The sequence below is a fragment of the Pongo pygmaeus genome, chromosome X (genome assembly GCF_028885625.2).
Source record: "Pongo pygmaeus isolate AG05252 chromosome X, NHGRI_mPonPyg2-v2.0_pri, whole genome shotgun sequence".
NCBI lineage: Eukaryota > Metazoa > Chordata > Mammalia > Primates > Hominidae > Pongo > Pongo pygmaeus.
The window spans coordinates 76711441-76724972 of NC_072396.2; the positions used below are offsets into that span (position 1 = coordinate 76711441).

At 37.4% G+C, this 13532-nt stretch overlaps 1 pseudogene; it reads right to left on the reverse strand.

Moving 5' to 3' along the window:
• Positions 1 to 11625: 11625 nt before the first annotated feature.
• Positions 11626 to 12751, reverse strand: LOC129024955 (dual specificity mitogen-activated protein kinase kinase 4-like; annotated as a pseudogene).
• Between the last annotated feature and the right edge of the window lie 781 nt (positions 12752 to 13532).

Consider the following 13532-nt stretch of genomic DNA (forward strand, 5'->3'; position numbering starts at 1 on the left):
AAGTATTCTTACTGAATGAAAATTAAAATACATCTCAAACTGTGTGGGATGCCACTAAACCAATATTTAGAGAAAATTTATAGACTATTTCAGAAAGCAAGAAAAGACTGAGATCAATTATCTCAGCCTCCACCTTAAGAAACTAGAGGGAAAAAAAAGAAAAAAAAACCTAAAGTGAGCAAAAGGAAAGAAACTAATAAAGCGAATAAGAGAACAACCAACGAAATATTTTTTTTTTAAATGGAGAAAATTGACAAAACTGAAATCTGGGTTTTTAAAAACTCAACAAAGTCAATCGATTAATTGATAACATGTGTTACATTACTGTAGCATTTGGCGTATGGCTTTTTTCCCTGAGCATAAAATTGTTTAGATCCATCCAAGTTGCTGCATGTATTAACAGCACATTTCTTTTTATTGCTGAGTGGTACTCCCCTGTAGAGGTTTACCTTTATCTGTCAAGTGACTTATGAGGGAAATTTGGGTCTTTGCCAATTTTTCTTGCCTGTGGGTGTCTAATTGCTCCAGCATCGTTTGTTGAAAAAGTTATGCTTCCTAATTTAGGCCTCCCAAAGTGCTGGGATTCCAGGCATGAGCCACCGCACCTGGTCTCCCTTTTCTAATTTAAGTATTCATTGCTATAAATTTTTCTCAGTCCTGCTATAGCTGCATTCCATGGATTTTGATATGTTTTCATTTTAATTTAGGTTTTTGTACTTTTAAAAAATATTTCTTTGAGACTTACACATGAATTATTTAAAAGTACATTATTTAATTTATAAATGTTTGGAGATTTTTCTATTATCTTTCTATTATTGATTTCTAGCTTGATTCTACTGTGAGCAGATAATGTACTCAAAATTATTTCAATTGTTTTATATCTACTGGCCCATTTTATTTTTATTAGTGTTCACATGGCATATTTTCTCATGACCATTTTTTTTGTATTTTTTTAGTGTTAGATTCAGGGAGTACATGTGCATGTATGTTACATGTGTACATCGTGTGCTGGCTTACTTTCAATCATTACATTTGAAATGTTATTTGTAGACAGCATATTATTGGGCTTGTTTTATTTTTTAATCCACTCTGTCAACTTCTGCCTTTAATTGGCATATTTAGACCATTTGCTCTTGAAGTAATTTTTGTTAGTTAAGGCTTAAGTCTACCATTTTATTATTTGTTGTTTGTTCTATTTCTCATTCTTCTGTTTTCCTTTTCTTGTCATTCTGATAATTTCTTGAATATTTTTAGAATTCCATTTTTATTTACTTATACTATCTTTAATATCCTTCTTTTTATAGTTTTAATTCATATATATATATCTCCATACACATGTGGATCGAAGAAAAGGGGAAAAGGGTCGAACTCTGTAACATATTTGAAGAGATTTATTCTGAGCCAAATATGAGTGACCATGGCCCCTGACACAGCCCTCAGGAGGTCCTGAGAACATGTGCCCAATGTGGTTGGGGTGCAGCTTGGTTTTATACATTTTATAGAGGCATGAGACCTCAATCAAATACATTTAAGAAATATATTGGTTTGGTCCCAAAAGGTGGAACAACTCAAAGCAGAGGCTTCCAGGCTATAGGTGAATTTAAACATTTTCTGATTGACAATTAGTTGAGTTTATCTAAAGACTTGGGATAGATAGAAAGGGAATGTTCAGGTTAAGATAAAGATTGTGGAGACCAGAGTTCTTTAAAGTCTTATAGTGGCTGCCCTTAGAGGCAATAGGTAATAAAGGTTTCCTATCCAGATCTTAGTTAATCTCTTTAGGTTTAGGAGGGTCTGGAAGAAAAAGATCTAGCTATGTTAATAGAGATGCTTTACAGATGCAAATTTTCCCCTACAAAGAACAGCTTTGCAGGGCCATTTCAAAATATGGCAAAGAAACATGTTTGGAGATAAAATATTTTTATTTTCTTCTTTGTCTTGTAATGTTATGCCAGAGTCAGTTTGGAAAGTAAATCATGATATATAAGGTTAAATAAAACTCATCTGATTAGAATTTATTATTTGTAGGGCATGGCTCCCCAAATCCCTTAGGTAGAAATTAGATAAAAATATGAGTTTAGTCCTCATGCGTTAGTGTGTGTGTTTATGCAACTTACCACAGTCTACTGTGATACTACAAACTACTACCAACATTAAACAGCTTCAAATTAAGTATTGAAACCCTACTTCAACTTACCGCCCTTTACCCTGCCCGCTTTTTAAATGTAGTTGTCTTGGACATATTTCTTCTACACACGTTGACCACCATATCAGATGGTGCTATAATTTTTGCTTCAACCTGTCAAACATGATTCAGAAACCACATGAAAAAAAGACGTATTATATTTTTATCCTTATTGTTACTCAATTCTATATTCTTGTTTTCTTTTGGAGATTCCAAGGTTTCTGCTTCTATTGTTTCTTTTTTTTTCTGTTAAGTGAAATTTCTGTAGCTATTCTTTAGGGGTAGGTTTACTTATGACAAATTCTTTTAATCTTTTTGCCTGAGAAACTCTATTTTCCATTCATTCTTGGAGGATATTTTGCTGAATATAAAATTTTGAGTTAACCATTCTCTAATTTCAGTACTTGAAAATGCTGTGCCACTTCCTTTTGGCCTATATGATTTCGGTTGAGAAATTCAGTTTTTTATATTGGTATTCTTCTATGCATCATTTTTCTCTGTATTCAATTTTTTTCTTTAGTTTTTAAAAGTCTGATTATGATGTGTCTTGGTGTGGATTTCTTTGGGTTAATCTTGTTTAGTTTACATTGAGCATCTTGAATCTATATGTTCGTGTCTTTTGTCAAATTTCAAGTACTCTTTTAAACCCACACTTATTTTCCCATCTTTCTAAAACTCCAATGATATAAATGTCAAATTTATCATTGTCTCCCAGGTCTTTGAGACTCACTTATTCTTTTCAGCCTACTTTTTCTTTGTTGTTTCAGTTAGGTAAAACCTCTTGAACTATCCTCTAGTTCACTGATTCTACACTGTTGTATCCATTCTAGCATTGAATTTAGCTAGTAAATTTTCTATTTTTGTAACTTTAATTTTCAGTCTATAATTTACATTTAATTCCTTTTTACCACATTGTAATTTTTTACTTCTTTTATTTTTTCATTTATTTCAAGAGAATTTGAAATTTCTGATAAAAGCATCTTTGTGATACCTGTTTTAAAACCATTGCAGATCATTTCAATTCCTGTGTCATGTCAGTTTTGGCATCTGGTGAATGCCTTTTTTATTTCATTTTGTGATTTTAAGTTTTGACCTCCTATATTCCTGGTATGATGAGTAATTTTCTATTTTATCTGTATATTTTGGATTAGTCAATTGATTTTTATTAAGTTGCAAAGGCAACTCAATGCAACTTAATGAAGAAAGGATTGTCTTTTCAATAAAGATTGCTGAAACTACTGGACATCTGTATGCAAACAGATAAATGAAAGTCCGCTCATAATTTACACTTCATAACTAATTAACTCAAAGTATATTATAAATCTAAATGTAACCCTGAAAAGTACAAAAATTCTAAAAGAATATATGAGAGAAAAACCTTTTGGCCTTGCATTAAGCAAATATTCCTTAGAAATGACACCAAAAGAATGACCCATAAGAAAAAATGATAAATTAGACTTTCTCAAACTTTTCAAAAGAAAAACAATATATTTCTTCTCTGTGAAATACATGGTTAATAGAATAAGAAACTAAGCCATAGACTTCAGTGAAATCATTGAAAATCACACATCTGTCAAAAAAGCCTTTTATTCAGCATATGTGAACAACTCTTGAAATTCAGTTATAAGGAAACAACTCCATTTGAAAACAGGCAAAAGTCTTGAACAGTTAACCAAAAATTATACAGGTAGCAAAGAGGCACATAAAAATATGCTCAATATATTAGTCATCAGTAAAGTGCAAATTAAAATGATGATGAGATACTACTAAACACATATTAAAACTCAAAATTGAAACTTAAATTTTGTAACTAAATTTAAAAAATTTAACATTAAAAGAACTGAAAATGTGGTGCTGTTGAGAATGTGGCATAACTGGGATTATTGTTGGTTATACAAAATGGTATAACAATCTTGGAAAAACAGTTTTAGTTTCATGTAAGATTAAACATCCACTTACAATATAATACAGCAATCACACTCTTAGATTATTGCCCAGATAACTAAAAACTATGTAAGTACAAAAAAAAAACCCTGTATAAAAGTGTTTATAGTAGCTGTATTCCTAATTGCCAAAAACTGGAAGCAACTAAATGTCTATCAGCTGTTGAATGAATAAACAAACTATGGAACATTTATACAATGTGTAATGCTACTCAGTAATAAAAGTGAATTGATACATGCAACATGATGAGTATTAGAAGAAAAAGGTAAGACTCAAAAAGCTACATACTATTTGATGGCATATTATATGCCTGTCTTAGTTTATTCCTGCTGTTACAACAAAATATCTGAAACCAGCTAATTTATATAGAACTTAAAATTATTTCTCATAATTCTAGAGGCTAGAAGTTCAAGATGAAGATGTTGGCAGGTTTGGTCTCTGTTGAGAGCTTGGTCTCTGCTTGCAAGATGGTACTATGCTGCATTCTTCAGAGGGGAATAATACTGTATCCTCATATGACAAAAGGAACAGAAGGGGAATAAAAAGGCTGAGCTAGTTCTTTCCAGTGCTTTTATACAGCACTAATTATAACCATGAGAGCAGAGTCCTTATGACCAAATAACCTCCTAAGGCCTCACCTCTTAATACTGTTACACTGGGGGATCAAGTATCAACATGAATTTTGGAGAGGATACAAACATCCAAACTACAGCATTCTGCTCCTGGCCCACCCCAAATTCATGTCCTTCTCACATGTAAAATATGTGTGATATTTGTATCTTAATAGCCCAAAACATCTTAATTCATTCCAGTATCATCTTTAAAGTCTAAGTCAAGAGTCTCATCTAGATCAAATATGGGTGAGATTCAATGTATCATTCGTCCTGAGGAAAATTACCCCTCCAGCTGTGAAATCAAACAAGTTGTGTATTCTGAACTACAATGGTGGGACCAGCATAGGATAGACATTCCCATTCCAAAAGGGAGAAATAGGCAAGAAGAAAAGGGTAACATGTCCCAAGTAAGTCCAAAACCCAACAAGGCACATAACATTAAACCTTGGGGCTTGAGAATAACCTTTTCTGACTCTATATCCTGCATTCCAGATACACTGGGGTAGGGTTTGGGCCTCTAAGGCTCCAGACAACCCTGACCCCATGACTTTGCTGTGGATAACCCACAAAGCAGCTCTCAAGGTTTGGAGTCAGGTACTTTCAGCTCTCCTAGGTTGATGTTTCATGCTGGAGGCTGTCTATTTCTGGGGTCTTGGAGGCAGCCTTACCCTCACAGCTCTGCTTGGAATTGCCCTAGTAGGGGATCTCTTCATTAGCCTCAATTCCACACCTCTTGGCATTCCTCTAAGTGGAGACTCTCTGCAATGGTCCCACCCACATTGTAGACAAGGCATTGCCCTAATGGAGGCTCTCTGAGGTGGCCTCACCCCTGTGGCACTTATCTATCTGGGCCCTGAGGTTTTATCCTAAGAATCTTTTGAAATCTAGGTGAAGGTAGCCATGCCTCCACAGCTCTTGCACACTGCATGCCTGCAAAGATGATGCCACATAGACATTGCCAAGATTTACTACTTGTACCTTTTGAAGGGGTGGCCAGAGCCACACCTGAGTCCTCTTGAACCACATTTGGGGTAGCCAGGGAGTGCTGTGCCCAAATGCAAGGAGCAGAAACTTGAGATGGCACTGGGCAATGAGCCCCATGGTTCCACAAGTCATTTGGGTCCTTTCTTTGAACCTGTTATATCCTCAAGGCCTTGGCACTCGGGGCCTGTGATGGGCATGGTAGCCTTGAAGATCTCTAAAATGTTGTCAGTGTCATTCTTTCATTCTTGATAAACAACATCTGACTTCCTTATGTCCATACTAACCTCCTTATCAAATATTTGCTTGGCCACACCCTAGGTATTCTCTCCCGAATATGCTTTATATTCTTTAAATGGCTAGGCTGAAAATTTTATAAAATCTTTAAGTTCTACTTCCCTTTTGATTATAAATTTATTTTTATTTATCTATTCATTCATTTATTTTGTTTGTTTGTTTGTTTTGAGATAAGGTCTCGCTCTGTCACCCATGCTGGAGTGCAGTGGCACAATCTCAGCTCACTGAAACCTCCACCTCCCTGGTTCAAGCGATTCTCCTGCCTCAGCTTCTCTGAGTAGCTGGGACTACAGGTGCATGCCACCACACACAGTTAATTTTTGTATTTTTAGTAGAGACAGGGTTTCACCATATTGGCCAGGCTGGTCTTAAACTCCTGACCTCAGGTGATCCACCCAACTTGGCCTCCCAAAGTGCTGGGATTATAGGCATGAGCCACCTTGCCTGGCCTCATTCATTCATTCATTTATTAAGACAGAGTCTTACTCTGTCACCCAGGCTGGAATTCAGTGGCATGATTATAGCCTGCTGCAGCTTTGAACTCCTACACTAAAATGATCCTTCTGCCTAATGCTCCTGCATGGCTAGGACTACAGGCACATACCACCATGACTGGCTTATTTAAAAAAAATTGTAGAGATGGGGTCTCACCATGTTGCCCAGGCTGGTCTTGAACTTCTGGCCTCAAGTGTTTCTTCTGGCTTGGCCTCAAAAACACTGGGATTACAAGCATAAGACATCTTGCTCAGCCAATTTCATTTTTAACTTCTCTTTTCTCACATTCTACTATAAGCAGTCAAAAGAAGCCATGCCACACCTCAAACAATTTGCTTGGAGATTTCTTCCACCAAATATCCTAGTTTATCACTCTTAAATTCTGCTTTCCACAAAGTGCTAAGATATGGAAACAATTCAGACAAGTTATTTGCCACTTTGTCATAAAGGTGGTCTTTTTCTAATAAAATTTTCAATATTTTCCAATAAGATATTCCTATTTTCTGTCTAAGACCTTTACTTTCCATATTTCTACCAACATTCTTATCATAACCACTTAGATAATCTCTAAGAAGATTCAGGCTCTGTCTAGAGCTACCCTATTTTAAGCCCTCAACAGAATCACCCTTAATCCTCCATTGACATCAATCCAGGCTTTTTCTAGCATTACCTTTAAATTCCTGCAGCCTCTAACCATTAACCAGTTCTAAAGCCACTTCCACATATTCAGATATTTGTTACAGAAATACATGAGTCATTAGTACCCATTTCTGGCTCAGTCAGTTCAGGCTGCTATAATAAAATACCACAGACTGAGTAATTTATTAATAATAGAAGTGTATTTCTTACAAATCTGGAGGCTGGGTATCCAAGATCAAGGCACCAGCAGATTCAGTGCCTGGTGAAGGCTACTCTCAACGTCCAAGATGACATCTCGTTGTTGAATCCCCCAGATGGGATGAATGTCGTGTACTCACATAGCAGATGGGGAATAAAAGGCCTACTTAGTTGCCCACGGCCTTTTCATAAGGCACTAATCCAACCCATGAAAGCAGAGCCATCATGGCCTAATCACTTCCTACAGGCATCACCTCTTAATACTGTTTCATTGGAGATTATGTTTCAACATAAATTTTGGTGGGGACACAAGCATTCAAATGATAGAAATGCCATTATGGAAAAGGAAAAATTATAAGTGGATGCCAGTGGATGAGGGTTCAGGAAGGGTTGGACTACAAGGATACAGCACAATGAACTTTTGGGGGATGATGGAATTATTTCATATTTTGATTGTGGTTGTGATTACACCTGTTTGCATTTGTCAACACTCATAGAATTATACAACAAAAAGTATGTTTACCATATGTAAAGAGAAAAAATGAATAAACTACCAACAAATATTTATCATTTATTTAATAAGAAATATTGTAATTTAAATAAAAACACTAAAAACATATCAAGGAATCTTAGTGGTGATCTTCATTTGTATCCAAAGTCCAATAAAATGGAAAAAATTATTTCTGTCATTTATGAGCTAATTGGAAATTTGAACACTGGATGTTGAGAATATAATTAGTATGTTGCGTATGATTGTGATACTGTGGTTTGTTAAAATAATACCATTGGGAGCTATATTTTTTAATGTATTGAATACTTATGAGTGAAATGTGATGTGTAGAATTTTCTTCAAAATAAATATAAGAAAAAGAAAAGTGAATGGGTGTACTGATAAAAGTAAATATTGATTATATTGTTTTTGCTGAGTGATTCTTGAACTCAATAATGAATACACTGTGATTTATCATACAATTCTATTTTTTTAAATGTGAGATGGTTTGGATATTTGTCCCCTCAATTTCTCATGTTGAAATGTAATCTCCAGTGTTAGAAGTGGGGCCTGGTGGGAGGTGTTAGGGTCATGGGAGCAGATTCCTTATGAATGTTTGGGTGCTGTTGTCACAAAAATGAGTGAGTTCTTGCTGTGAGTTCATGTGAGATACGACTGTTTAAAAGTGTGTGGCACCTCCTACATCTGTCTCTTGCTCCCACTCTCACTATGTGACATGTTGTTTCTACTTTACCTCCCACCATAAGTAAAGGCTCCCTGAGGCCTGACCCAAAGCCAAAAGGATGCTGGCACCACACTTCCTGTACAGCTCTGTGCAACGATAAGCCAATTAAATCTCTTTTCTTCATAAATTACCCAGTCTCAGGAATTCCTTTAGAGCAAAACAAACACATTAACACACAAAATTGTTACCAGGAGTGGGGTTTTACCATAAAGATGCCTGAAAATGTGGAAACGACTTTAGAACTGGGTAATGGGCAGAGATTGGAAGAGTTTGGAGGGTTCGGAAGAAGACAGGAAAATGAAGTAAAGTTTGGAATTTCTTAGAGACTGGTTAAATGGTTGTGACCAAAATGCCCTTACAGATATGGACAGTAAAGTACAGGCTAAAGAGATCTCAGATGGAAATGAGAAAGTTATTGGAAACTAGAGTAAAAGTAACCCTTGTTACATGCTAGCAAAGAACTCAGATGCATTGTGTTCATGCCCTGGGGAACTGTGGAAGTTTGAACTTAAGATTGTCAACCTCGGGTACCTGGTGCAAGAAATTTCTTTCTTTCTTTTTTTTTCATCAGCACATCCTAGATTTATTACAACTGACCTGCAGGCAAAAGGACAGAACTATTACATAAACACTTTGATTCCACGTATACAACTGAAATAGAGGAGGAATTCAAACAAGAATACAGGATAAAATATTCCAAAGCTCCAAGAAGCAGTTATGTTACTGAGCTCCATTTTTTACAGACAAATAAGGCAATATCCCTTCACATTACCTTTTTGATAATTTTTATACATTTTTCTCTGGTACAAGAGAAAAATAACCAGAGCTAACAATGTACAGTTCTTACACTATTTTCACAGTTTGTGAACACTATTTACCCTTTTGTTTTAATAAAGATACATTGTAATAAACTTCTTGCCCTTAAGTTTATAGTTTATAATAATCTATGATTAATACATGAAAATTTCCTTTCTATGTGGTCATCCACACAATAGAACGGTCAGATTCGCTCCTGGACATTCAGAATTGCTTTTATCTCCATTTGCATAATGGCAAAGTGACCCTATGCTGAGCCAGATGGGAAGTTGACAGCAGAGAAACAGATTCCTCTTGAGTTCCCGGGAAAGATGGAGGATGACAGCTTGCCGTGGTCAAAGGGAGACATAAAGCAATGTCTCCTTTCAGAACAGTGGGAAGTCTAAAATTTAGGATGCCATGGGGGAGAAGATAAGGAAATAAGGCAAGTAGACCAAAGGGATAATCATTTTTGAATTCTGCAATTTACAGGGATGTGATTTTAAACAGCACCATTCTCCCTTTATTGTTTGATAGTATTTATGACTGTCACTCTAAGAGGAGACACAGCAATACCTGCCATGATTTGGTTCTGTAATGGCATCACCTGCATCTCAGACCATGGCTGTTTTATATTCCAGTGTGCTTGAACAACTCACAGTGCTGCTTCACTGTCATACAAAGCCTTAAGGTTCAGTGCCAGGGAGGCCCGAGCAAAATCTAATGAGAACCTGGCTAATGGGTAAGTTAAGAAGCACAAGATACTTAAATGGTCTCTTGTAACAGTGCTGAGGGTTTGTTTTGCTTTTTGTATTTTTTCCAGTAGACTTCCAATGCCAAGAAATGGTGTACTACAGGAGGTTCTAGCTGGTGATGAATGTAAAGGCTGCCATTTCAGATCCTCATCTGGTCCAATGTGTCTCTAGAAAAGATGCCTCTTTATCACCTACCACATCGGCTGGGCCCCACTATTCTTAGCCTTTTAAACACTAGCACATATGAGAGATTTGGGGCTAAAAATCCTTGGTAAGGAACATCCCTGGTAATTATAAAGGTTTTTTGATATAAAAAAAGGCAAAATATTGGATTAAGCAAAAGTCACATAGCGACAGCAGACCACAGGGGAAGGGAAAGAGATTCGGAAACTGAAGACCTGGACCAGTGATGGCAAGAAGGAAACAACCGAGATTTGGTCTTTTGCTGCCTACTAGAAATCTTTATCTAATCAATCAAGGCACATTGCTACTAGCTATTTCTCCCTGTTAGTGAGTTATGATGGCTAAAGTATCAGGCTTAGCACCAAAGGGAAATATATAACTGCTACAAGTTGTTCCAGATAAAATAGTAGAATTAAAAACATCTGTAAACTTTGCCTTCTGTACTGTTTTCTTCTTTCAGTCCTGGTGGTTTGTGGCAGGTGGAACATCAAGTTGGCAGCACACCGAATTCTGAGAATGAAAAATTCTTAGGATCAGCTCCTTCTTTGACAAGTGGCAGACTCCTGAGTCTTCCCAATGCAAAGTAGGACTGGTAAAGGAGAAAAGAACACATCCGGTCCTGTCTCAATATTTTAATGTTCACCTCTTTGAACGCAACATGGTTTTTGGTAAAGATAAATTCATTCTAATTTAACATGATATTTCAAACAGGAAATTTGGCTGAGCACATCGATCCCCAAACATCAACTGTAACTGTAAAGCAACAGAATACCAACCACATCAGTAAATCTATTGCACTTGGTGAAGAAAGTAAATTCCTCCTTTGTCTCCTTGCTCCAGAAGGCAATGTGTCTCGTTGGCTGTGCAAGCTCTTCTCACTCAATCCCGAGTCTCTATGTTCAGACATAGTACATCCATCACTGTGTCCTTCCAGGATTTGGAAGTCTGATAAAACACCATTCCAGTAGCTACATCTCCAGATTTGGAGTCTATAAATGAATTTAAGATGTGATCTAATCACAGTCAACAACTTGATCATACTGACTTCTACATTTCATGAATATGTTCATCACAAAAGAGCAGGATGAGGTCTCTCTGACCAGTGCTAACACTGTGTGATCAATCTAGTATTACCAGGATGCACGTTCTAGGTGACAGGAATATATAGACATGATGAAAATGAACACCAATGTCATTGCACATGGTGTCTGGGTGAGCAATAAAAACACTGTGATACGGGATGAAAATTCTTTACCTTTTGCTTCCTCTCAGCCCTTTTTTTAGAGTCTGATGTAGCAGTGATATCAATCGACATACATGGGAAAAGCTGGGAGTAGCTGGCATTTGATCCAGGATTTTACAAACATAGCATGCAACCTCAACGGTACGTTCTTCATACATCAAAATAAAAAGATGTTTCAGAAGCTCTTTATACTTTGGTCTTTTGGATTCATCCTTCGTAAGGCACAAGTTGACAAAGTTGATGAAACTTGGGGAGAATTCCCTTTTCTCAGAATTACTCAGCTGCGGAGGATCTCCTTTCACGACTTGTGTTAGTTGATCAAATATACTATTCCACTTTGGATAAGGAAATTGGCCCGTGGCCAACTCACACAATGTGATCCCCAAACTCCAGACATCAGAGCGGACATCATATGCTTGTCATGATGCACTTGGGTCTATTCTTTCGGGTGCCATGTATGGCCTACAGCCAGCATCTTTTGTCTTGGCAATAGAGTCCACAAGCTGTCCACTGATGCCAAAGTCATAGAGTTTAATATTTTCACTTCTGTCCAGAAGAATTTTGGAAGGTTTGATGTCTCTGTGAATAATTTTCAAGTTTTCTTTTAAGTGATTTAGTGCTTTCACAGCTGCTAAAGTGATTTTGCCTACAATTTCTTCTGGAATAACATCATCTAATAAACTATACACATATTTGTAAAACTTATCAAACGAGATAGACATGAGTTCCATACAGGTCCAACAGTCACCCTCTCTGAAGAATGCATCATAAAACTGAACAATGTAAGGGCAATCACTACTCCACATTACTTCATCCAAATCCGTAAGAGGTTGTTTTTGTTCTTTTTCATTCACTGTTGACCGAATTCTTTTAACTGCCATTATTTGCCCACTTGGTTTGTGAACCATTTTGTTGACAGAACCATAAGCTCCTCATCCAATTTCTCCAAGGTCTTTCAAGTCCTCTGCAGTGAAATCCCAGTGTTGTTAAGGGGAGATCTTCAGTTTTCCTGATGACTTAATGCTATGTGATCTCAGTCTCTCTATCTGTGGGTTTTGAACTCCTGTAGGATTGGGATTCAGAGTAAACCTTGCTGTAGATTTGAAAGGTGGATTTGCAAAATTCAACTTCAGTGCTTTGCGTTTACCCTGCATGCTGCTGATGGCTGGGTGGCCTGGCTCCAGGGATCCTACATGCCCCGGGGTGCCACTGCCTTGCTGCACCTGGAGCCGCAGCCGCCGCTCAGGCTCAGAGCTGCCATTGTTGGGAGTGAGGAGCCTAGCGATGCCGTGGCGGCTGCAATGCAGCTCTGGCACAATAAATTTCTAAGCAGGAAAGCATTCAAGATGTAGCCTGGTTGCTTATAACAGCATATTATCAGATATAGGAGTAAATAAATGATGAAGTTAGTACTTATATTTAAAAGGAAAGTAGAGCATAAGTTCAGAAAATGTGCATCTTAACCTTGTGGTAAAGAAAGAATCCAAGCAGGCTGTAGAGCAATCACTTGCTAGAGAGATTAGCATTACTAAAAGGGAGCCAAGTGCTAATATCCAAGACAATGAGGGAAAAAAAAGACTAGGAGGCATTTCAAAAGTCTTTGGGGCAGCCCAGAGGTCTACCAGGAAATAATGGTTTCAGGGGCCAAGCCCTGGGCTGTGCTATCCTACACAGCCTCGGGACACTGCTCTTCATATCCTGGCTGCTCTGGCTCCAGCCTTGGCTCAAAGGAGTCCAGGACACTGCTTCAGTCGGCACATGCTGTAAACCAGCAGCTTCCATGTGGTGTTAAGCCTGTGGGCACAAAGAATGCAAGAGTAAAGGAGGCTCGGCAACTTCCACCTAAAATTTCAAAGGTTGTATGAGAAAGCATGGGTGCCCAGGCAGAAACTTGCCACAGAAATGGAGGTACAACAGAGTGCCTCTACTAGGGCAGTGCTGAGGGGAAATGTGACATTGCAGTTCCAA